Genomic DNA, 27,353 nt, shown 5'->3' with positions numbered 1-27,353 from the left:
TATCATGATAACTCTGAGTACAAACAAAAAGAAACATGTTGATAAATTTATTTAATTTACCCTAGAGGGATTGTATGAAAAATCTATCACCACAATATGCCACTAACAAATTACCCCACAACTCAGTTCTTGGAAAAAGAACATATTCTCAGTTGGCACAAGTCTGTAGGTTGACAGTGGTTCAGCTGATCTAGAAGAGGCTTCGCAGGGTAGCTCTGCTTCAGGCTGTGTATTGGTTGTACTTGCATCTAGGCAAGTTCAGGGTTCAGGGTTTTATTTTATTTTTTTCCATTTTTGATTGTTCTGGAACCCAAGTAATGATGCAGCAGCTGCCTCAGGCAAAGTTAAATATTATAATACAAGCATGAACAAAACACACATGCACATTTAAAGCTTTTATATGCATCATATCCACTAAAATTGCACTGGCAAAAGCCAGTTATCATAGTCGAATCCAGTATCACTAGGGTGAGGAAATGTCTTCTACCTTCCAAGGAGTGTAGATGTAGTTTTCAACAGTAATTTAAGCTGTCACAGAAATCATCCACAAAGAAATTCTTTCTGCCCAAGTTGTCTTTAAATGGAGTTTCCATAATGCCATTTCTGATTCTGCTGTTCTTTAGAATCATCCTACCTACCTCGTGCTCACATCAAGGTAAGAAGGGTATCCACCGGCCACATCTTTAATTTGTAAAGTTTTTGGAATAGGAGAGAACATTATGTGAAATTAAGCATGCTATGTTCGTCATATTGGAGGTTCAAATTAAGATCTGCGGAAATAAATTTCTAGTTAACAAATATTTATTCATTCACGATTTTTTCTTTAAACATCTACTTTATGCTAGGCCCCGTGACAAGTACAAGCTGTAAGAGCAAAAAAGTAAACCTTTTCATGGAGCAGCCCACAGTCTCCATCAGGAGACAACATGTGAACAAACACAACACTGTGATACAAGTTTACCTTAACTATGGTGCTACTGAGAATGTCATGCCTGAGTGCAGATCTCTGAATGGCTAACAGGAGAACCTGATGCTTTCTGGAACCAAAGTGGCTAGGTACGAGTGACTTTGGGTAGAAGTTGGCATGAGGCAGGCTCCTAGACAATATCTAACGACCCTGCTTCTTTCCTGCCTGCTTTTGGGGTATGGGGTTGGAAACTTAAAAGAATTTTTAAATTATTTAATAATGCAGTTCAATCTGGAGAGTCACTTTCCAAGTATGTTTTTACTGTTCTTGTTTAATGATTATTTGTTTAAATAGTTATTTAGGACAGAGGTGATAGATTTCACCTTGACATTTTTACATAAAAGGGTTGAATAATTTAGGACGGTGGTTGCCACAGTTGAGTGTGCTTAGAAATCACCCAGGTAACTTATTAAAGGAAAGCTCCAGGCTTATGTGCCAAATAGTTCACATTCCACATGTTATGGGATGAGGCCCAGGAGATAGTATTATTAACATTCAGCCTTACTGTAGTCAATCCCCAGGTAATTCTGAGGTAAAAAGAACTTGTTTAGAATGTGAATACATTACTTCATTCCAAATCATCAATGTTAACACTGGCAATGGACTTTGCAAAATTCTGGCTTATGATTATCCAACTTAATGCTTAGAATCAGACACTCGGTTTTGTTAATGGAGATTTAGTTTCATGGGGCCAGGAGTGCCCATTAAAGGTTAAATGAAAGAAGAAAAAAAAATGACTGAGTTTTCCCAAAGCAAGTTTTCTCCTTTACTGAACAACACATGTGTGACTTCTGCAATTCAAATATATTTGAAAGTGATTAAAAGAAACCTAATGAAAATACATAAGCACAAGGTAAGGAATTTGACAATATATTTAAAACGTAAAATGTAAAAAAAAAAAAAAAAGTAAAGGTGGGTTCGTGGGTGGGTCAGTCTGTTAAGCATCTGCCTTTGGGTCAGGTGGTGATCCCAGGGTGTTGGGATCAAGCCCCATGTTGGGCTCTGTGCTCAGTGAGGGGCCTGTTTCTCCCTTTCTCTCTGCCACTCCCCCTAGCTCATGCTGTCTCTCTTACTCAGCTGTCTCTGTCTCTCTCTCAAATAAATAAAATCTTTAAAAAAAAAAGTGAAAGCAAGTAATACAAATTTTAATAAAAGATAAAATAAGAATGAGAGATGGTAAAGCAACTAAAACCAACACTAAACATCATAAGCCTTAAATTGGTAAAATTTTAGGAAGATAATTAGATAAAAGTTATGTGTGAATCTAAGAAGAAAGACAAGAGAACTATATTACCAAGAAAAGACAAACTGAACAAAGAATTTTTAGATACAGTGAAACAGGTAAAACAATCAAAGAAGTAAAAAAAAAAAAAAAAAAAAAAAAGCAAAAAACATGAAAAAAAAACCCCACAACAACCCCAAAATAGAACTACTAAGAGATTATAAAGACATAACAGTAAAAGGAACTACAATAATAAAGGGGAATGTTTTAAAAAATTAAATGCAAAAGAGAAAAATGCTAACTGCTGAAAATGTCAAAGCTAATGGAGGTACTGACACGTGGTACAAGACCTAACCTTTCTAGAAGCAGCAACAGGGCTTTGCGTACCATCTGAAACTCAGTTTTTGAGATCGTGTGTGCAGTCTGTAGAAACATGTCATCAGGTTCAGGAGGTCAGCTAGCACAATTCTTGGCTTTTTGTCTTTTCTCTCACACTGCTGACAACTAGTCGACTAAATTTTCTGCGTGAGGAGGACAAAACTAAACATTTTGGGGCCACGGTTTTCAACTCCCTCAGACAGTGCCGCACATGCCCTTGCCCAGCAACCAGCGTGCTTACTGGACAAAATCAGTTTTGATTTGTGTGCAGACTCCTCCCAACCCTACTTTTGTTGAGAAAAATGGGAGAATAGTACTTTCCTCAGCTAAATCGACAACTTCTACTCTACTTACTGATACATAGGATTTGTTTTCATCTGGAAAAAGAAGTACCTTTTCAATTATCAGGAAATAGTCCTACTAATGCTTTGGGCAAAATTCCTAAATATTAATTGAAAGTGCCATATTTATTAAAAGCCCATGTGTATATCAAATCTGGCAAGAATATGAGGATAGAGATTGCCTTGCACCTTTGTCACCTAGAGTTATTTAGCTATTTAGGCATTACTGCTAGAAAATATTAGAGGTTTCATTTCTCCTTTGCTTCCCTTCATTTATTGATTGCCTTGACAAATACAGAGCACCAGCAATATGTCAGGAGATACACTAGGTGCTGGGATCAGTGGTAAATAAGATGAACCTGATTGTTTTGACGAAGCTTATACCTTGACAGTTGATTCAGAGAAGAATAAAAAAATAGTCAAAATATCACACAAAGATATGTGTTATGGGGAGATTTTATTGTGTTAAAATGCTAGTGGGTAGCTACTATACTGGAAGTTTTAGGGTAGACTTCTCTGAAGATATGATTTCGAAGCTAAGCTATGAATCTCAAAAGTATCCTATCCATTAATAGATAATAATCTTTTAAAAAGAATAAAAGCATTGCAGGAAAAGTCCTAGAAAAGTCCTAAAGAAAGGGTATGTTGTGAGTTTAGCATGTTCTGGAAACCAGAGGGTAGCCAATGTATCAGGAGCAGAGTGGAAAAGGAGAGAGTAGCATGTGATGACATTGGCAAAGTGTAGAGAGGAGGCCAGATCTGAAATAGATTCTTGAATGTGGTGAGAAGGTTGTGTTTTATTCTAGGCACAAGAGGAAGTCATAGGAACATTTTAAACAGGGGATTGACACGACCTGATTTATATTTTTAAAAGGTTTCTCATGCTGTTGTGTGTAATGGGTCGAATAAGGGAAGAACAGCAACAGTTCAGACTGAAGTTCAGCCAAAGAGATCATGTGGGGTGGAAATCAATGAGGGACAGGGAGAAGCAGAAGGATCTGCATATGGTTCAGGTGGCAAAGTCCGTAGAGTTTGCTGATGTAGAAAAAGAGGAAGTTAAAGTATGATTTGAGGCCACCAGATGGAGGATTGCTGTTCTTGATTAGGGAGGACTGGAGAAGAGAGAACTCATGGAGAGAGCATGGTGGACTATAAAGGAAACCTGTCTTTTAAATTATGTCTATTATATTGATACAGGTATACCCAGGTAATAATTGAAGGTTCTGGGAATGGAGAAATTACATCTTGATTTCAAGATTTGGGACTCCTGGTTTGCTGGGTCTTTAAAAGCTGTTCATTTCTTTGCAGTCATCTTTACCAAGAGGCCAGAACTATATGCCTACCCTATAATGACCTAACTTCCCTAGTTATCATTAAATTTGCTCATCCCTCTGACCATCAAGTACCCATCCAACTGTTACCTATGACTTGTGACTCAGGAAGATTAGTTCTTTTATTATTTAATGAGTATTCTCTGTCTTGCCTCTTTACTCCCATTACCTGTGTGTCCCTTGTCTGGGTTCCTTGAAAGCTTCTGGCCTTGGTGATGTGTCCCCTTTCTGGAATCTAAACCCAACAGTAAATTTCTATCACTCTTTCTCCATTCTAAAACTTATTATTTTGTTATTATTGGTCTCTTAGGATTCTTACGAGATTTAGATATTTAAATGATCCTTCAATATATGCAGATAATTATATTCAATATTGTTGCTGTCAAAACAGATTTCACTGTCCATTTTTTTTCCAAATAGGGCAATTAAAACATAAACAATGTTATTAAGAGCTTCACTTAGAAGGAAGTAATCATATATTTTATTTACCTTGACGCAAGATTACTTTGGTTAGCTCACCTCAGCAAAAGAGAATTTAATGAAAAAATATTTAGAATTCTTAAAAGAATTAGCAGCAACAGGTCTTAGGGAAGAAGATGTAATAAAGTAGGAAGCTCAGCAACTATCCTGAAGCAAATCAGGCCTCTCCAAAGACTACTGCTGTTATGCCATAATAAATATTTCAAGGGTATTTGCTTGTCCTATTTCATCTATATCAGCTTCCAAAATTCTGGAAGAGAGTACATCTTGGCTGAGTTCCTTTGAAGATCAGACAGAGAGATCTGACTCCTTTGGTCACTTTCAACAGTTTAGGCAAAGGGCTAGTAAAGTCATTGTTACTAAGAAAGAGTGTTATCGAAGAGGGACAGATACTAGATACCCAAAATGTAAGTACTATTGCAACTCTTTAGAGATAAATGCCTTCTCCCCTAATAAGTGAATAGTCTTTTGGAAATTTGCATATATATTTAAATGTATACATATTTACTGTCATATATATGAGTATATATTTATATATATATATGTTTTATATATAGTATATACATTACATTTACATATCTTATATTTAAATCCTAGACTTTGAAGTTTGAAAGACAGGGGTTTGAGTCTCAGGTCTTATACTTACTACTAATAAACATTATTGTGCTATTGCAAGATTTTAATGAAATTGCACCAGTAAAATACTAATACAGTGTTTGGGAAATGCTCAATAAACAGATATTGATTATCAGTGTTATCATTAATATAAATATGAACACAAGCTATTTATCTCTTCCACTTAAGGAAAATGAAATATATAAAATTTCTGTTAGATCATATAATAGTTTAGCTCCAACATTAACAACAAAAAAAAATCTCATGACCATTATGAATCTATTATCCTCCCAGTATACATTTGTTCAAATGTGTACAATTCATTTTTTAATAAATACGTTATTTTTTTAAGGAACCAAACATCTGAAATACAATTCAAAATATGGCTCCTAGTGCAGTAGTTCATTTCACTATAGTAACTCCTTCTCCTATAATACACTGTCAGGATTATAAAATACTGTTCTCACAATCTCCAAAGCTAATCAATGTTCAGAAAGATGCACCACCATTATTAATCAACAAAAGTTTCTGTCAATCTCAGCCCTCAAATGTTAAATTGTATTCTCCCCAGCAAGCCACAAAGCCCTTTTTGATATTAAAATATCTTTAATCTCATCATGGTCTATTGCACAGTCCATTCCTTTAAGCTATTAATCTCATTATATAACCTCCCTGGCCAAGCCACTCACTTTAAAAGGACTTCCCTTTTGCCATCATTGTAAAGACCAAAGGAAAAGAAGATAGCTCTTTCCAAGCCTCAAAAGGGAAGGAAGTGATCTATTCTTTATTACACTTTATTATGTCCTTTTGAAAATCTTATCATGTATTAGCAGTAATATTCATGACACTGGAGTACACTTACAATAGTCAGCCCTCATGGTTATCAAAAAGCTTCACTTTAGCATTTAATCAACTCTAAAAGCCATTCATTGCTTTGGATATTCCCAGTGCAACGAACATTATCCATAAGCAATTTTTTTTTTCATAGAGAAGCAAGATGGCATAGAGGATGGAATACAGCTCTAGTAGGGACTTATCCGATTTTTAAAAGGGCATTTTAATTTCCATAATACCTTCTCCAAGGAGTTTGCTGAGTGGTCGTTTAATCTACCAAGTTTAGAAAAAACTTGAAAGCATTGTCTCGCTTTCTGCAGTGAGGGCTCCTTTCAGGAAATGAGCAGGTGTCCTGGGGTAGCTACAAGAGAAGCAGCATGCCAGGGATGCTTCCTCCTGGTACGTAGGTGTTAGGACGTGGAAAGTTCTGCCAAATACAAACTACTTCTTTCTGTGGTGATAGTACCACTGTTCTTTCTACAGATAGCTTCAGATAGCTTCTTAGAAGCATGCTCATTAAATCTAGGTTAAGAGATTTGAATTTCTGAAAGAGGATGAGCCCTTGAACTTCTACTCCCATCCCTCTTATGTTGAAAAATATTATTTTTGAGGGCCCGGAGGAGCAATTAAGCTATTACCATCATCTCATTATTATTACTATATTATTATTAGCCTGATATAAATAAGTAGGTGCTCAATCAATGTTTCTGATAACATTAAACCTGTTTGTCGGTCTGGATCTGACAGCACTGAGGAAAAGGATCCTCTGCTCTCTAGACAATTCAACCAAAACCCAGAGATGTGTGTTTTTTTTTATTTTTGTATACTTATCATACGTGATACCTAGGATGCAGTTGACACTTGATGAAATCTTTCTTAACTCTTTTATTTCCTGGTTTTCTAGATTTGTGAGCACTCATTACCTACTTTACTAATTCCTTTTAGTCATCCTCAATTTTGTTTTATGGAAGTTCACCAACCTCACAGCCTCAAAAACAACAGAAAAGGGGAAAACTGTTCTTCCTCTACATACTTCAAATACCTCTTTTATGCCTGAGCTCCAGTCTGACATCCTAACATTATTTTGAACTTTATGCTGGGAATTCTTGCAAGAACACCCCATTATCACTTCACACGCAACATTAAGCATGCACATACACAGCCATTTTTTCTTTCAGGTATGTTTGCATGCTTATCGCTTTGGCATCATAAGATCCTTGAGAGAAGGGACAATGTCTCTTCATTTATATCATTACAGTTCCTCATATTTTAACATTATAGATGTTTTAAAGATACAGTATAGGGGCACCTGGGTGGCTTAGTTGGCTAGGCGGCCGACTCTTATTTCATCTCAGGTCATGATCTCAGGGCCATGGGATTGAGCCCCTTGTTGGGCTCCATGCTAAGCAGGGAGTCTGCTTGGGGATTCCATCTCTCCCCCTCTCCCTTTGCCTCTTCCCACCTCACATGCATACACACACTCTCTCTTTTTCTCTCCCTCTAAAATAAGTAAACAAATCTTTAGGGATGCCCGGGTGACTCAGCTGTTGAGCATCTGCCTTTGATTCAGGGTATGATCCCTGTCCCTGGATCAAGTGCTGCATCAGGCTCCCTATGAGGAGTCTGCTTCTCCTTTGGCCTATATCTCTGCCTCTCTCATGAATAAATAAATAAAATATTAAATAAAAAAAAAAGAAATCTAGACTCATGATGAGCAAAGTCGCTCAGTATGAAATAAACTCCTGCTTTGTGTTCTTTTTAAAATTTCTTTTATAATAATCTATATCAGCATCTTCTACGAACTAATACAGATAAATATATATGTAGCTGCCAAAGAGCTAAACTTCTTTACAATGTGCTTGATTATCTTATTCAGTATCGCAACAGAGTGACAGTACGGTCACTCCGGCAGTTTTTTATTACACTTATGAGAGCTGAAGAAATTGAGGCTCAGAACAATTAAGCTACTTGCCCATGATGGCACAGCTAATAAGCAGCAGGGTCAAGGGTCAAAGCCAGGTCTGGCTAACTCTAGAAATTTACAGCCTGGCAAATTCTCAGGGAGACAGACAGCAAGGCTTCAGAGGGACGAGACCCAGTAGTGTGTTATGGTAAATGCATAGAATCAGACCTGAAGAGAACACATCAAATGGAATAAAAATATTCATGGAATATGGACAATGTGTTCATCAGAACTGGTAACCGATGAGAAAGAGGGGCTTCCTTGATATGTTGACATTGGATGTGTCCAAGTGCCTGCCTTCACTGGACGATAGTCACATTAAAAATAGCCAGGGCTGAATTTCTCCAGCACTAAGGGATGTGAATTCAGAGTAAAAATTGACACTTAGGGAAAATAAAGGCATGTGTTATTTTTACATATATGGTTACAACTGGAAGGATGAAGTTTTATATTTTCCCCTTTATTACAGCTTTAAATCATAAAAGTTAATTTTTAGATAGTCTAAACTTGCAGCAGTATTGCAAAATTGATTTGCCATTTGTGTTTCAGTTTGCGAATTCAAAGCTGTAATTTAAGAGATTAAAAATGTTCTTCTAAAAAAAAAAATGTTCTTCTCCTTGTCTTAGCATTTTGCTTGTCTGGAATGGGACTGACAAGGAAAAATCAGGAGCTGTGCTCTCTAAAGGTAGACATGCAAGCATTAACCTCGTTTAAATTTCTGAGTGATTTGATGGTTGAATTTCCCAACAGTAAAGTTGCACCTAAAATTGATCACCTTCGGTGTCATCAACAGATGTCCCTAAAACCGTTAGCAACTAATGGATTGTTTAAAGGACCTTAATAGCTCATTTGTCTAGTCAAAACCCCATCAACTCAACCTTTGAAAACCGTACTTTGCTGTCATTAGAAAATTGAGTCCATTGTCCTTTAATTTTGAAATGACATGTATTTCAAATCAATTAAAGGCAGAAAGACCAATTATCTGGCGAATCTGTGACAACCAGAGTGTTTTGAATAGCTGATGAAAAAGATAGCTACAGTACAGCAGGCGGTGTACTGATGAGTCAGGTAGAAGAACCAGAAAAAAAAAGAGAGATGTATGTAATCTTAATATAAATATGTTAGTTCCCAAAGGGCTATTAAGTAAGATGTGTGTCTTCTTCCAACGGCTCCCAGTGGTTCTAAATAATGAAACCTTATATTTAAAGGCTTCTATCTTTTCTAGACCTCTTTGAAGGGTTTGGAAATATTCATGGCTTAAAAGTTCTCCATTGTATCTTACTCTTAAATACTTTTATCTCTCTTTTCTCATCTTTCAATCGCCATGGCTATAATCTACAATTTGTTGTGTAATTGAAACATAACAAATTTCATTTATAAAAACTGTTCTTAGAGAAAATAAATGAGGTGTTTCCCCCTCGTGTTTCTATATTATCTGTAATGATAACATCTGATCCCAATTATGGTCAGATAAATGCACACAGCCATGCAGATTTGCAGCATGCAATTTTTCAAAAGGGTATAGTCATGCGATGTTAATGTACTTTTAATTGTCAGAGCATTGCTGAAAACAAAGCCAGAATTTGCAAGTTACAAATAATGGCTTTGCTATCACTCATGAAGACAGTTACATAAATTAAGAAATATGTGGTGAGGAAGCATATTTGGGCATATATGATACTCCAATGCCATAATATAGTCTTTATTTTCACTTTTTAATAAACATTCCATTATTTTTATCCATATGGACTGCATTTAACACAGTCTATTGGGGCAAAAAAACATGAACTTTTTACTTAGAGATTAATTGCCTTGCATATCATAGAGGTAAGTGAAGAATGATTTAGATTTGTCAATATAGCCAAGTTATTGAACTTTTCAAAAAAATATTTTATTTATTTATTTGAGAGAGAGAGAGTGAGAGAGAGCGTGCACAAGCAGTTGAAGCAGCAGACAGAAGCAGAGGGAGCAGGGGCTCAATCCCAGAACCCTGGGATCATGACCTGAGCCAAAGACACGTTTAACTGACTGAGCCACCTAGGTGCCCCCAAGTCATTGAATTTTTAATTTAATTGGGCTGTGACTTAGAGGGGACCAATTTAAATGGCAGTCTGTAAGGGACTGCCTTACTGAATATAGGATTTTTCCCCATTTTTAAAAATTAATTTTTAAAAAATTTTAGATGTGAAAGTACAATTTTGGAACAGCGAGAGTAATCTTTTTAGTGTAGAGTTATGCAAGTTTGGCAAATGCATATGCTTGTGTAACATCACTAAATAAGATAAAAGAGAACACTTTTATTACAGCACAAATTTTCTTCAAGTCTCTTTGTAGTTAACCCCTAGTCTTACCCTCAGTCCCTAGCAGCACGGATCTGTGATCTGTCAGTTTAGCTTTTTCCAGCTGGCATTATCAATGGAATTATTCAGTATATAGTGTCTGGAGTCTGACTTCTTTAGCAACGCATAGTGTATTTTATTTTTTTTTTAATTTATTAAATTCAAGGAATTAACATACAATATATTATTGGTTTCAGAGGTGGAGGTCAGTGATTCATCAGTCTTGTATAACACCCAGTGCTCATCACATCACATGCCCTCCTTAATGTCCATCATCCGGTTACCCCATCCCCCCACGACCCTCAATTTGTTTTCTAGGATTAAGAATCTCTTATGGTTTGTCTCCCTCTCTGATTTTGTCTTGTTTTATTTTTCCCTCCCTTCCCCTATGATCCTCTGTTTTATTTTATTAAATTCCACAAATGAATGAGCTGATGTGATAATTATCTTTCTCTGATTGACTCGTCTCACTTACCATAATGTCCTCTAGTTCTTTAGAACCGTCTCTGTTGTGGGTACCAGTAGTTCATTCTTCTTTATTACTGAGTAGCATTCCATGTTACGGGTGCTTGTTCAACCACTCCTCAGTGCAGGGACGCTTAGGTTGTTTCCAGGCAGGGGCAGGTATGAATCAAGCTGGTCTAAATATTCAAATAGAAGTTTTTATGGGAGCATAGATGTTCATTTTCCTAGGGCCTCTACCCTAGAAGAAAGATTGTTGGGTCAGATGGTAAATATATGTTTAATTTTATGAGACTGCCAAGTTGTTTCCAAAGTGGCTGCCCAATCTGTCATTTCATACAAGCAATATGCAAGAGTTCCAGGTGCTCTGACTCCTTGCCATTTCTTGGTATGGTCAGGGGGGTCAGCTGTGGTATCTAGTAGTAGTTTCAATTTACCTTTCTCTAATGGCTAATGATGTTGGACATCTTTTCATGTGCTGATTGTCATTCTTTTGTAGAGTGTGGTTAAATCTTTCTTTTTCATCTTTGTTCTGTTTTAGTTGTTAGTTTTCTTACTGAATTTTAGACTCTTTTAATTTTTATTTATTTATGATAGTCACAGAGAGAGAGAGAGAGGCAGAGACATAGGCAGAGGGAGAAGCAGGCTCCATCACCTGGAGCCCGACGTGGGATTCGATCCCGGGTCTCCAGGATCACGCCCCGGGCCAAAGGCAGGCGCCAAACCGCTGCACCACCCAGGGATCCCTTTTAGACTCTTTTTGACTCTTTATATACACAATTATATCTATATTTTGTATATATACACACATTTATAAAATGCATGTTTATGTATATATGAGCATGTATATATATATATATATATATATATATATATATATATATATACTCTAGACATATACGCTATATATTTTGTATTTTGAAGATATTTCTCTTGATCCATCACTCTCCTCTCTTCTCAACAGTGTCTCTCAAAAAGCAAATGTCCTTCATTTTGATGAAGTCCAACTTATTACTTTCTTTTTCTTTTATGAGTCATCCCTTTAGTTTTGTATCCAATGAATTTCACCTAAGCCAGGCTCATAATGATTTTCTCTTATGTTTTCTTCTAGATGTTTTATAGTTTTAGGATTTGCATTTAGGTCTGTGATTGATTCTGAATGAATTTTTTTGTGTGGTATGAGATAAGAGTAACAATTCACTCTCTTACCTATGGACACACACTTGTCACATCATCATTTATTGAGAAGATTGTACCTTCTCTGTTGAATTGCCATTGTACCTTTGTAAAAAATCAGTTGCCCATATATGCGTGGGTTTATTATGGATCCTCAGCTCTGTTCCATGACCTATATGTCCATCATTTCTCCAATAACATACTACTTTTATTTCTACAGCTTTATAGGAAGGCCTAAATTCATGCAGCATGAGTTCTTAAACTGTGATCTTCTTTTTCGTTACTCTAGATTCTTTACATTTTCATATACATTTTAGAATCACCTTATCGATTTCTACACACAAAAAAAACTTTGAATTTGGATTGCAATTTTGTTGAGTCTTTAGAACAGTTTACAAAGAATTGACAATAATACCGAGTCTTCCAATCCATAAGCATAGTAAAACTTTGCATTATTTTAGATCTTTTCTTTTACTTTAGTATTTTGTAGTTTCCAGCAGAAAGATCTTACATATATTTTATTAGATATAGGTACAAGTATTTCTTATATTTTGCTTCTACTATAAATGATACTTTAGAATTTTTAATTCCTTATTGTTTCTTTTATATTGAAATATTTATTTTTATATATTGACCTTGTATACTGTAACCTTGCTAAACTTACTATTTTACTACATTTTTGTTATTATAGATTCCTTAGGGTTTTCTACTTAGACTATCCTGTTTTCCCATTTATATACATCTTATTTCTTGTTGCTGCTTTCTTGAACTTAATGTATCCTCTGATATAATGTTGAATAAGAATTGTACACTGAAACTTCTTGATTTATTTCTGATCTTACGTCATTCAGCAATAAGTATGATGTCAGCTGTAGGTATTTTATAAATCACCTTCATTAACTTGGAGATATTTCCTTTCTTTCTGGCTAAGACTTTTTATCATGAATGGATGCTGAAATTTGTCAAATGCTTTTTTTTCTACAAATATTGAAATGATTATGTAATTTACTTCTTTTGTCTGTCAATATGGTAAATTATATGGATTACTTTACTACATTAAATGAATCTTGCATTCCTGGAGTAAACTAAATTTAGTCATGATGTAGTATTCTTTTTCTGTATTGTTTAATTCAATTTTCTAGTATTTTGTTGAGAATTTCTCTTCCTAAATTTCTGAGATGTAGGCCTTTAGTTTCTTTTTTTGTTTGTTCATTTGCTTTTAATATCTTTGTCTTTAATAGCTTTAGTTTTTGTATCAGGGTAATGCTGGCCTGTTTAGTGACTTAAAAAGTATTAAATTAAATTTTCTTTAATATTCTAGAAGAATTGGTGTGAAACTGGAATCATTTCATCCTGAAATATTTGGTAGAATTCACCTGCAAAGCTATCTGCACCTGGGGTTTTCTTTTTTGTAGTGTTCTTAATAATAAACACAATTTCTTTAAAACATATAGAAATATTCAGGCTATCTGTATCTTCTAAAGTGAGCTTTACCAAATTTTGCCTTTCAAGGAATTAGCCTATTTCATCTAAAATATAAATTTTATGAGTATATAATTACTGCGGAATTTCATTATATTTTTTCATGTTTGTTGTCTGTACTGAAGTGACATTCTCTCTTTCCTTTCTAAAGTTGGTTTTGTGTCCCTTTCCTTTCTCTATTTCATCTTTCTCTCTCTCTCTCTCCCTCCCTCCCTCGCTCCCTCCCTCTCACACACACACACACCAATACACACACATATACTCTGTATATTTTTGGTCAGTATGGCTAGAAGCTTATCAATTTTATTATCTCCACCAAAAATCAACTTTTCATTTTGTTAATTTTATTGATTATTTTCCTGCTCTTCATTTTACTAATTTTTGGTTGCTTTCTCTTTCTGCTTGCTTTGGGTTTAACTTGCTCTCCTTTTTCTAATTCTATAAGCTTAGATAATTCTCTTGCAATCTACCTTCTTTTTGAATATAAGCAGATAATACCATAAATTTCCTTCTTAATACTGCTTGAGCAGCAGCCCTCAATTTTTCATATATGTTTAGTTATTCAAATAAAAATATTCTCTGATTTCATTTTTATTTTTCTCTCCAACTGTGGGTTATTTAGAAATGTATTATTTAATTTCCAAGAATATGGAGACTTTGCAGATATCTTTTTCATATTGATACCTAGTTTATTTTGTTATGGGCTAAGAACATATATGGTATAATTCTTTTATATTTGTTAAAGTTTGTTGTATGGTTCCGAATATGACACTATCTCTTTAAAAGTTACACGCATGATTGGAAGAAAGTGTATGTTTTGCAGTTTGGTGGAATGTTTCATAAATCACAATTAGGTCAAATTATTTATATTGCTTTCAGGTCCATTTAATCCATAGCGATTTTCACCCACAGTTTTGTCATTCGCTGAAATAGGTATGATAAATTCTTCAACTATAATTGTGGATTTGCCTGTCTCTCCTTTTAGCTCTATCAATTTTCCTTCATCTGATTTGAGGTTCATTTGTTAGGTACATAGCTGTTTAGGATTGTTATCAAGTCCTATGAACTGACTCCTTTGTCATTATCCAGTTTCCCTGTGTATCATTTGCAATAGTTCTTGTTTTAAAGTCCATGTTTTCTGATATCAATATAGCCACTCCAGTTTAATTTTGGAAAGAATATACTTTTCCTCTCCTTTTCGTTAACCTATCAATGTCTTTCTATTTTACACATTTTGTGCTGTTTTGTTTTTTTTAGACAGTTTGTAGGTAGGCCTTGCTTTGTTATTCAGCTGGGCAATCTGTCTTTTAAAATAAATGTGTGTTTAGGCCATTTACATTTACTGATGCTGATATGATTGGATTGAAGTGTATATCTTAAAAAAAAGTCTGTATCTTGTATATTTCTAATTTCTCCATATATTTTTTGCTGCATTTTTAGTCTTGCCATTCACTGAGTATCTTTGGATGGAGTATCTTTTACAAATCCATTTTATTTCCACTCCTGACTCATTACGTGTACCTATTGTTAAAAAATTTGGGGTTTGTCTTAGACTTCTACTTTTTTTTTATTGTTTTTGTTTGTTTAGGAATCTCTATACCCACTGTTGGGCTTGAACTCATAACTCTGAGATCAAGAGTAGCATGTTCTTCTCATGGAGCTAGCCAGGCACTCCACCATGTGCCTCTTTAATCACAATTTACCTTCAGATAATAGATACTTCATGTGTAGGAAGCATATCATACAGCAGTTTCTCCCCACCATCCATTGTGCGATTTTATCATACATTTTACGTTTTTTAATAAAGATTTTATTTATTTGAGAGAGAAAGAGAGTGCACAGGAGCAGGGAAGGGGCAGCGGGAAGACGGAGAAGCAGACTCTCTGCTGAGCAGGGTGCCCAACAAAGGGGTCAATCCCAGGACACTGAGATCATGACCTAAATGGAATGTAGACTCTTAACTGACTGAGCCATCCAAGCGCCTCATATGTTTTACTTTTATGTTTGCTATTAACACGTGGTACATTGATACTATTTTTGTTTTAAGCAGTCAGTTATCTGTTAGAACAATTACATGAAAAATTACATATCTATTCTATTTTCAATATTCTTAATTTCTTTGTAGAGGTACAAGTTTTGGCCTGGTATTTTTTGTGGCTGAAAAACTTTCTTTAAGATGTATTGTGTCTAGGTCTTTAAAAACTGTTTCTGGGAAAAAAAAAATATTTCTCCTTAATTTTTGAAAGTGTCTTCATGAGTATAGAATTCTGGGTTGACTTTTTTTTAAAAAAGCATATCAAGATGCCACTTTATTTTATTTTTACTGGCAAGAATTCTGATGGAAATTTTGCCTTTGTTTCCTCTATGTATAATTTGTTATGTTTTCTGATTGCCTTCAAGATTTTCTCTTGTCTTAGATTTTTAGCTATTCCAATAACGTATGTGGTTTGTTTTAAAGTCATCCTGCTTATTGTTCTCTGAGCTTCTTGAAACTGTGTTCTTCTTTTAAACTTCTTATAACATTATCATCTTTGAATATTTCTTCTGTCCCATTTTTTCACTCTCCTCTTTGTGCATGTATGTTAGATTTATATTTTCCCATAGTCCTTGGCTAATGTGTGCTTTCTTCTTCTTTTTCTTCTTTCTTCTTCTTTCCTCCTCCTCCTCCTCTTCCTCCTCCTCCTCCTCCTTCTTCATCTTCATCTTCTTCCTATTATTTGGCATAATACTTTAGGTAATTAGTTAGGTAATTTCTATTGATGTATCTATCTTCAGTTTATGGATTATTTCCTAATCTGTATCATCTATGATGAGACCACTGTGAAACATTCCTTGCCTCTGTTACTGTGTATTTCATCTCTGGCATTTCTATTTTTTTTAATAGTCTACCATATAATCTTGCTTGTTGTTTACTATTTTCACTTCGCTCTTCAACTTATTAACTATATTTAAAATTCCAGGTCTGATAGTTCTAACATCATTGTCATGTCTGAATTTGGTTTTATTGATGGCTTTGTCTCTTGGGCATGTCTTATTCATCCTGCTTTATTTTATATCTTATAACTTGGGGATGAAATCCAGTATCTTATGTAGAATTGTAAAAAAATATGTAACTAGGGGCACCTGGATGGCTCAGTTGGTTAAACATCTGCCTCTGGCTCAGATCATGATCCCACAGTCCTGGGATTGAGCCCTGTGTCAGACTCCCTGCTCAGCAGTAGTCTGCTTCTCCCTCTCCCTCTGCCTCTCTCTCCTCTCATGGTCTGTCTGTCTGTCTGTCTCTCTCTCAAATAAATAAATAAATAAATAAATAAATAAATAAATAAATAAAATCTTTTAAAAATAGGTAAATAATAATTATGCTTGGAAATGTACACATCCTTTTTTTCTTTCTTTCTTTTTTTTTTTTTTTGGTGTCAGAGGTTGAATCAGTCTAGTCAGGAGTTGAGCTAGGTTTGATCTGTTGTTGCTATTGCTTCCCTGAGTGCACCACAGGCTACAAATGCCCCTTAGTTATCTTTGTGTTTATGTTAGGAACTGGTCTCCCAGAGAGTTTTCTTAGTGTTTCCCACACTTAGCTTAGGTCTTCACATTGCACTAATTTTCAGAGAAGGTAACTCTCTTTTGATTTTTTTTTTAAACCAGGATTAGACTGTCATTACTCTTTACATAACACTTGCTAAGCTGTTGGACATGTGTACTGGAGAGAATCTCTGCTGCTCTGGTCCAACTTCAATCTCAGGGAAGTGCAATGCCTCAGGTTTTCAGGAATGAAGACTTCTCAGTGATATTACCCTTCTTCCAGCAGTAGGGATATCATGATCTGGGCTCATGATGTATTTCTGCCCATACTTCAGGAGTAAGGGATTTGTTTTTTGTTTTTATGATATAAATTACATTAAATTTTATTTTTTATTCCTCTTCCCTTAGCTGTAGTGGGAGTTTGTATATATGCTGAGAGTGATGGTGTTCATTATGGTTCCCTTAGAAACTTTAGGCTTTTGTTCTGTGGGAGATGTTAGAGATAAGAGAAAAGGATCCCAGTAGGAATTTCTACCTTTCCCACAGCAGCTAGTTTTCTTCTCTCCCAGGCTTGCATTGTAAACAAAGTTTTCTCTATTCTCTTGTCTTCTAACCTGTCTTTTTTTGTGAGCATATAGAAAAGTCTGGGAAAGAACCTTCAAGGGGTGTGAATTCCTCTTGTGTCTGTTGCATCCTGGGTTTCTATACTTTCTTGTGAACTATCATACTCAGACTTTAGCCATTTATTTAAAATCTCAACTGAATTATTATTACTGGTGTGTCTGGCATTTGACATCTGCTACAGGTGAGCAAGTGCTCCTATCCATTTTCTCCTTAGAGATTCCTATCTTTCAAATTGAGTTATTTGATTGTCATGTGGCCTCAAGTGTCTGGTGGATTCTTTAAAAGACATAAACTTTGAAATTAACTAGCTTTTTGGGGTTAGTATTATGGTAGAAATGATACTTTTTACAGCTTTCCACAACCCAGCCAAAGCCAGTAGTGACAATTGACTGTAATTATGAGTAAAATCTAAGTCAGAAATATGAAGTAACAAATATGTTAAGATAATCAGAATTGTGTCATTTTATTTAGTTATTTTATTTTGGATTATTTTGTGTGTGTACATTTGTTTCTGAGTGTACATATGAATAAGTACATGAATATATATGTGTAAAATGTAGAAAACATTTTGACTTATGAAGTCAGAAAATAATGATATCCTTTTATTATAAAAGAGAGGTAACCCAATGATTATCTTTCACCTGACATGGCAAAGTTCCAGTTTACACACCAGGACAATAACTTCCTTAAAATACAAAAACAGGAGGTTTCAGTATGTGAAACAGTGAACATTTGTAGTCAATGGGAACATGAGTTTCTGAGAATTTTAAATGAAAATCATGATGAAAATCCTAATCTCATTATTCATAATGCACCATTTATTGATATGTTTAAACGGCTTCTGTGTTCTGATTATTGTGCCCCCCCCCCACTTTTTTCAAGAGGAGGTCTACTGGTTTGTTCTGAGAAATTCAATATTAAATTTCCAGTAGAGAATATACATAGCATTTTCCAAGATGGGACTTTGTTTTAAATATATAACAATATTTTTAAAGATTGCAAAACTGGAAAAATTAATGCACTTCCATCATAATAATGAAAGATTATATGTTCTGATTATGCTGAAAAGACTGATGACAGAAATGATTTGGGGCACACGTGTTGGACCTGTTTTCCTGACATGGGTGGTTCTAATAAAAAATATTTAAATCTGAACCTTCTGGTTTTTATTCCAGAAATGGAAATATCGGAATTAAATAGCTTGTACTCCCTCCCTCTGTTATAAAATACAAGATGTATATAATGGGGCACAGCTTGGATTGGAATTTTGTCTATTAATAAAAACACAACTTCATTATTTAAAGATAAAATATATACAATAGGAAAAAAGTGCTATGTTATACAATGAAAATATGAACACTGATGAAAAAAATAAAACCTCTTTCTCTCTACTCTTTTAAAAACTTTTTATTGAAGTATAATCAACAACCAGAAAGGATCACATATCATAAGTGTACAGCTTGATGAATTTTCATGGCTAAATAGCCTAGTCTAATCAACTTCGAGGTAAAATCCAAAAATGAACAAACATATACCCTAGATCATTACCAACACTACAGCAGCTTCTTCTTCCTTCCAGCCTCTACCTCTGTGAGAGTAACTGCTACCCTGAGTCTAACAGCATAAATTAGTGTTGTATGAATGGAATCGTGGTGTGGAGTGGAATACTCCTTCTGACTTTTGCTCAACATTATGTGTTTGTGCAATTGCTGGGCCATATGGTAGCTCTGTTTTTAACTTTTTGAGGAACCTCCATACTGCTTTCCAGAGTAGCTGCACCAGTTTGCATTCCCACCAACAGAGTAAGAGGCTTCCTCTTTCTCCACTTCCTTACCAACAACTGTTGTTCCCTGAGTTGTTAATTTTAGCCATTCTGACAGGTGTGCAGTGGTATCTCATTTTTGTTTTTTTTGTTTTTTTTGTTTTTTTTTTTTTGTTTTTTTTTTTTTGGTATCTCATTTTTGGTTTTGATTTGTATTTCTCTGATGATGAGTGATGTTGGAATTTTTCATGGATCTGTTAACCATTTGTATGTCTTATTTGGAGAAATGTCTGTTCATGTTTTCACCAAAAAAAAAAAAAAAAAAAATTACTAGAACCGATAGAGTAATTCAGCAAAATCACAGGATATAAAATCAATGCACAGAAGTCTGTTCCATTTCTATATACCAATAATGAAGTGGCAGAAAAGAAATTATGGAATTGATCCCATTTACAATTGCAGCAAAAGCCTTTAGATACCTAGGAATAAACCTAACCAAAGAGGTAAAAGATCTGTGCTTTGAAAACTGTAAGACACTTTTGAAAGAACCTGAGGCAGACACAAAGAAATGGAAAAACATTCCATGCTGATGGGTTGGAAGAACAAATATTGTTAAAATGGCTATTATTACCCAAAGCAAGCTACACATTCAATGCAATCCCTATCAAAATAACACCAGCATTTTTTGGCAGAGCTGGAACAAACATATCATCTTTAATTTCTTTTATGCTGTTTGGAGTTTTTAGTCTAGAGCAATTTTGTTCACATCTTTTGTTAGATTTATTTAAACATTTGATACAGTTTGTTGCTAAGGCTATTAATATCTTTAAATTTCAACTTTACCTGTGTTGCTAATATACAGAAATACCATTTATTTGTGTGTTGTCTCTATATGCAGCCTCCTTGCTAAAGTTATTTATTAATTCTAAAAATCTGTAGTCTTCTGAATTTTCAATATAAACAATTATCTTGTCTTCATAAGATGCCAGTTCCATTTCTTTTATGTAAAAATTAATGTTGTTTCTTTGTTCATTTTTTCCCTTGCTTTATTGTATTGGCTGGTTACAGAGTGAATAAAATGTTGAATAAAAGTGAGATAGTTGCATTTCTGTCTCATTCCCAATTCTAGAGATAGAGTTTACAGTAATTGAGTATAATGATTGCATTTATATTTTCTGTAACTTCCCTTTCTTTTGCTCAATATTTTTCTTCAATCAGGTTACATTTAAATGTTCAATGGATCCATTAGTTCAAAGGTAAAAAGAGGAAATTTCTTTCCTCTTCTAGTAGGTCAGGAAAAAATGGACAAAGGGATATAATGGATTATTTCATTAGTTCTTATCCTGTGTGGAGAATAGGAATGTTTAAAGAAAACAGGAAGGCAGAGAAAGGATTCAAAGAGGAGAAGAATTCTGAATAATCATTGACATTCTTTCGTAGCTGCAGTATTGAGTGTAAAAAGAGATAGCACAGAAGAGTTGATTCTGTGACTTCCCTATATCTAAAATACTTCATTTTTAAAATACCATCTATAATTGTTAAAAAATTATACTCAAGAAATTTAATATACTGTAAAGAGATGCCATATTTTAAATATCTGTGTCTGTTATGATGTGAGATCATTCTCTAGATCCCATAAGATTTTAATGATTTTTATTTATTTATTTATTTGAGAGAGAGAGGGAGAGAAGCAGAAAGAGAGGGAAAGAATCTCAAGCAGACTCCCCACTGAATGAAGAGTCTAATGCAGGGATTGATCCTATGATCCTGAGATCATGATCTGAGCCAAAATCAAGAGTCTATTGATCAACCAACTAAGCCACCCAGGCCCCCTTAGATCCCATAATTTATTTACAATATTATTTTGATATATATCACCATTGAAACTTTAAGGCATGTTTTAATATCTGGAGTTTTGTTTATCTTCTCAAGGCTTAATTAAACCAAACTTTGAATGCCATATATTCCTTAGAAAGGTACAAAATTCTTTGGTTATTATGGTATGATCCATGGACTATATTATGGTCCCACCCAAAGATGCATATTTATTCTTTAATATAAAATATTTATTGGAATATATTAGGTCTGAAAAACTGCAATGACATACAAATGCAAAGATAAAGCACATCAGGTGACTATCTGGAGCTTATTTTGTGGTATAGACATCATAAGGTGATTTTATTAGATTATCAAGGCATTGTCACAAAGGATTCAAGAAATGTTTTGCTAAAATTTATTTTAACAAGTGGTTTTCTGGGGACAAAATCTCAAATTTTTAGCACCCACCAATTACCATAATGTAAACTAAAAGATGCCATTGGTTTAACAAATTGCTCACAAAATTCCTGAAAATTTAGAAATTGGTTCTTTTGAGTCATATAAATTGGCTTCATTACATCACTTGATTTAAAAAATAACAAAAAGCTACAAGGGAAGAAAAAGCACTAACTCAGGGTAAGGCCTAAGCATAGTCCCAGGATTTTGTCCCTGGATCATATTATAATTTTTATTTTAGAAATGTCATGTGCCCTAGTAGAAAGTGGGATGGCAGGTCTTTAAAGAAAAAGTCACATTCAATTATAAGTAGTTAACATACCCTTACCCGAACTGGATATTTTTTCATGGGTTAGTTGGTATTGAAGATATTTGGGATATAAAGTTTTAGACTAGAGTTGTTTTTTTTTCCATTATGTTGAATTTTATTGATTAATACAACTCCTCTGGGCAGAATTAAGATACTAATTTTAGGCTTCTGACCTATAACAACTTTAAAATATAACCTGGCCAAAGATTTTCCTAAAACAGGTTCATAGTAAGAAATATTTGCTAGCCTAAGAAAGAAGTGTTGAAACAAACGAACAAAAACTTCCATTTAGTAATTGCCTGCTCTGGATGTAGTATGTACAGAACAATATGACAGGCTTTACCAGTAATATAGGAAATCAGATATGTTTCTTTTCATGTTGCTCTTAGTTATGTAATTGCCATAGAACATACTGCCAATTAATAGAAAAATAGAGTAATAAGGGAGATCATAACAGGGGAACCTAACATAGTCAAGAGGTGGGGTATGGAATCAGTTATCTAGTTAATACATTTTATTCTTTTTTTTTTTTTTTTTCTAATCTACACTGTGGGACTAATATACTCTCAGCAAAATGAAAACAGTGATTAGAAAAAAGAGTATTGTTCTTCTGGTCATAAAATCTAGAGTCCAGTCTTTTAAGGGATGGAAAAATGATGCCCCCCCAAAAAAAATACCCAAATAAATATATACATTCAAAATGTATAAAACATTATTAAACAATGTGAAGGGTGTTTTAGTTGGATATAACACGGGACCTTACCTATTCTGTGGGTCAGAAAAGACTTTTTATGAAAGGTCTTTTGAGCTGATATCAGAAGGATGTATAAGAATTAACTGAATAAAGAATGGGGAAGGGAACATCCCCAGCATAGATAACAGCACTTAAAGGCCATGAAGGCAAAAAGGAACATGATGTTATTTCAGAAGGTCATTATGGTAGTAGCAAAAGAAGCAAGGGAGAAAGAAGCTAGAAATGAGGCTGGAAAGGTGGACAAGCGGTTTTTGTTTTGTTTTATTTTTTTTGTAATACATGGCAATAAACTTGAACTTTACCCTAAGAGCTATGAGTAGTTTTTTAAGGATTTGGCAGTGGAAACAAAAAGGAAAAATATTAAACTATGTTCTGGGTTCCCAATACAATCTACTGATAACGTTAGGAAAATAGTTTTTTATATTAGTCAGCAGTTGAATCTGCTCCACTGGAATTTGCTATTTAATGCAGATTTTATAGATTGACCTTAAAGAGAATCAGTGTACCTTACTTTCCCGTTTAGAAATGGTTTACACTACTATTTGTGGTAAAAAAAAAAAAAAAAAAAAAAAAAAAACAGATAACAAAAATGATCTATTTACCTGAAGTGTGATTATGTCTTCAAGGCCAGTTCGTAAGGCCATCTACCACTCTTGATTTTGTCCCTTTTGTTGGTTTTTCCCCTCTCTCCAAGAGCTGATGGCTAAGTAAAACAAGAATTAAGGCTGCAGATTTAATCATAGAAGTTTTAAGAGTTAAAATGACAGGTGTCAGAGGATTTTGGATTTAGAGAACTTCTTTGGCCCCATTAGGTGCTTCCTTTAAGTAGATGCAATCTGCCAGATGGATGATACATATGCTAGTGTGAGGTGGGAGAAAAGAATCTGTGTCCAGAGCTGATATCTACTGTTATCCACACTGGTATTGTTTGAACTCTCGAACTCTAAATCTTATAAAGTAGTCATTCATTCAATATTTATTTATTGAGTTCCTACTGTGTGCCAGATGCTTAGGATATGTCAGTGAATAAATCAGACAAACATGTTAGTCCTAACTGAGTTCAAATATTAAGAGAGGGAGATGTATAATAAACAAGCCTCCTAGTAAATACAAATATATCGAAGAATGAGAAATAAAAAACACTTTATATTATGTTGGAAGATGGTAATTGTTGTAGAATAAAAAGAAAAAGAACAGAGTAAGGTGAATTGAAGTGTTAGGAAGGAGGGGTATAGAGTATGAAATAAAGTACTTGGGATAAACTTTTTGAAAATATGAGATCTCATCCGGGACTTGAGTGAGGTAGGGAATGAGCAAAAACATTGTCTGGAGAAATACTATACCAGGAAGGGGGAGCAACTAAGACAAGTATCCTAAGGTGGAAGCATACTTGGCATCTTCTAGGGCCATGTAAGCTGTTGTAATGAATTTTGACTTTACTGTCAGTAAAAGGAGGATCCAATGAAGGGAAGTTTTTTGTTGCTGTTGGTTTGATTTTTCTTTGTTTTTGTTTTAATATAACATTCTGGCTGTACTATTGATAAGACTTCAGAAATGTAAGGATAAAGATAGGGAAAACATTACAGTAACCAAAGTAAGAGATGATAGTAATAGATGGTAGTCCAGACCAAATGTTATAATACTTGGTGAAGAAATAGAATCTGGATATATTTGGAAAGGAGAGCTGAAAATATTTGTGTATCAGATGTGACACAAAGAGATGTCAAACTGTCATGTCGTTTTTCCCTGAACAACTGGAAAGTGGCCCTTATCTCAAATGAGGAAGGCTGTTATTAGCGGAACAGATTTTGAGAAAAGATTATCAGGACATGAAACATCCCAGTAGAGGTATGAAGGCAGTTAGATACATAAGTTTGGGATTTAGAAGAAAGTTCTGAACTGGTGATATTATTTTGGAAGTCATTCACATAAATATTATTTAAAGCCATTACACTAAATACAGTCACTAAAGGAGCGAGTATAGATAGAAGAGGACAAAAGTCTTAACTTGTGGCAATCAGTATTGAGAGTGTGGGGAGAAAATGAGAAAGCAGTAAAGGATATTGAGAAGTGACCGTGGAGGAAGCTAGAAAACCAACAGTGTGCAGTATCCCGCTATCAAAGTTAAAGTAAATTATTTAAGAGAAAGTGAATAACCAACTATGTCAACTATTGCCAATGGGACAATTAAAATGACTGAAACATAACCATTGGATAGCAATTTGGGTCATTATTGCCTTAAGAAGAGCAGCTTCAGGGGGAAAGCCAGACTTCAGTCGGTTTTACGGATAACAGTAGGAGAGTTTCTAGAAACAGTACTAGAATCATATGGTGTTTTCATATAACAAGAAAATAATAACTGCAGTAGTAACTAGAAGGAGAAGGGAGAGCAATAAAGTATATTTTATGACAGGAAAATAATAGTATGTTAATATGTTGAAAGCACATTATAATAAAAAAGGAAACATTGATGATGTGGAAGAAATGGAGGAGAATATGGCTGGAGACAGATGAGGGGGTAAGTGAATGGCATGTAGTGTAGGAGTTATAGAAAGACTGGCTTAGGTGGAAACACGGAAATTGATCCACAGGTAACAGAAATGGAGGCATGTGGTGTAGGTACAAATGCTGTAAAGGGTGTTCTTAGGGTGTTGGCAATCTGTGAACATCCTCTTCTGATTGCTTCAGTTTTCTCTGTAAAATCATAGGTCATCAGCTGGAAGAGGAAAAGGGAAAGAAGTGTGTGGAGGACAAGGAGACAAGGTTATAAAAATAATCATCAAGAATAGTGAGAAAAGGTATGGACTTTGTTCTTATGCTTGGTCTCAGCCAATGAGAGTCACCAGTAAATAGATCAACGGAAGGATAGAGGAGTCAGAAATTCCAGTCCCCCCGCCCCCCACCCTGCACCAGCTTCCTGCTGCCTGACTGAAGTTTGGCAGGGATCATGTTCCCATTGGGAAGCCTTTCCGATAGTACAGGTCTGTCTGGAATTCAGTAATTACTCCTTTATCTTACCACTTCCAGCCTAAAGTTGGTGGTAATTTGCCACTGCCTGCTACTCCTGGAGTGTTTCATAATCCCCTCTTGGTTTACTTAAAGAAAAAAAAATTGTTTCCTCCATTAAGTTTTTACACCCTACTCCAGTAGGGTGTGTCATCTGTTTTCTGACTAAAAAAAGGAATTGGCCCCAGGAGTAGCTCCAGGAAGGGAGCCTTAAAATTAAGATTCTGAGATTTGATTGTTTACATATTATAGAAGCAGGTGGATATCCTTCTTACAGGGTGGGGAGGATAATGGGCAAGTGCTTGCATCTCAATTCCAAAAATGGATCATGAGCAAAAAAGCATTGAGGAAGTACCAGTGGAGGGTGATGTGTGGTGATCAAGTGTCTGTGTCACTTAGTGGCAATGGTGACAATACGTGTTACAAAGATTATAATGTGGGAAAAGCTCCTCTGAAGGTCCTAGAGAGCCAACAAAGAGAAAATGAAAAGCTGAGGGTCTTGGATGCTAAACATAGCGTTCAGATGGAAATTTCTGAAAAGCTGGGAAATTCCCAAACCTAGCTAAAACTGTCTTGTTAATGGAGGCAGCTCCTGTCTCCATAAGCTGGAGCAGTTGCCTCACAATGGAATACCAGTTATCTCAGGTTTAACTCCCAGTCCTCTTTTTTTTTTCTTTTTTTCTTTTCTTTTTTTCTTTTTCTTTCTTTCTTTCTTTTTTTTTTTTTTTTAACTCTCAGTCCTCTTAATGGCCTGCAGGTATAGGAAGAATCAGGTGACAGCATTGTTTAAATGGAGAAGTACAAGTACTAATATGAAAAGAAGTAGTTTATTCACTGAAAGAGTTGTAGGATCTTGCCAATTTGTATCCTGAGGAGTCTGAAGAGCATGAGTGGGATATGTGCTAAGGTTGTTAGGCCAAATAGCATGAAATATAAGATGAGTATGGGTTGGTTGAATTTATTGAAAAGACTGTACTTAGCATTCATGATTTGTGTTTGGTTTAAACACTAGGGGTAAACATTAATAGTATTATGCTAGGATGCTGAATTGAAGGTGGGACTATAATCAATGAGCTTGAGATGTTGGAATTTGCAGGGCACACTGAACAAATTCTTTAAGCCTTTGGACACAAAGGCTCAAAGAATGCATGTGGAGTCTGCTTAACCCATTGCTAGCTTCAACTCTAGGGGAGCCTAGAGTTGAAAAGCAGGGACATGTTTTTCTCCACAGCTTAGGCACTCTGTAGTGACCGCAGTTGGTGGTGGGAGGTCATGTTATGGAATCGCGATCTCCAGGGTCCAGAAGAGTAGTGGAGTTCTGATATTCTGCAGTAACACAGACTTACCTGATAGTAGGAAGATAGGGACAGGGCAGCCCTGGTGACTCAGCGGTTTTAGTGCCACCTTCAGACCAGGGCATGATCCTGGAGGTCAGGAATCGATTCCCATGTGGGGCTCTCTGCATGGAGGCTGCTCCTCCCTCTGCCTGTGTCTCTGCTTCTCTCTCTGTG

General features: G+C 35.1%; 1 long non-coding RNA gene across 1 annotated transcript; it reads right to left on the bottom strand.

The window, feature by feature from the left end:
• Positions 1-98: 98 nt before the first annotated feature.
• Positions 99-27,353, bottom strand: LOC144318014 (uncharacterized). The gene is made up of 4 exons (XR_013383877.1): positions 27,189-27,353; positions 23,439-23,539; positions 4,409-4,467; positions 99-770 (listed from the first exon to the last, which is right to left on the bottom strand). It is a non-coding gene; the product is annotated as an uncharacterized LOC144318014 (long non-coding RNA).

Source organism: Canis aureus, chromosome 8 (genome assembly GCF_053574225.1).
Source record: "Canis aureus isolate CA01 chromosome 8, VMU_Caureus_v.1.0, whole genome shotgun sequence".
NCBI classification, from domain to species: Eukaryota; Metazoa; Chordata; class Mammalia; order Carnivora; family Canidae; genus Canis; species Canis aureus.
The sequence above is the reverse complement of the archived record's forward strand: the minus strand, read 5'-3'. Positions and strand labels throughout refer to the sequence as shown.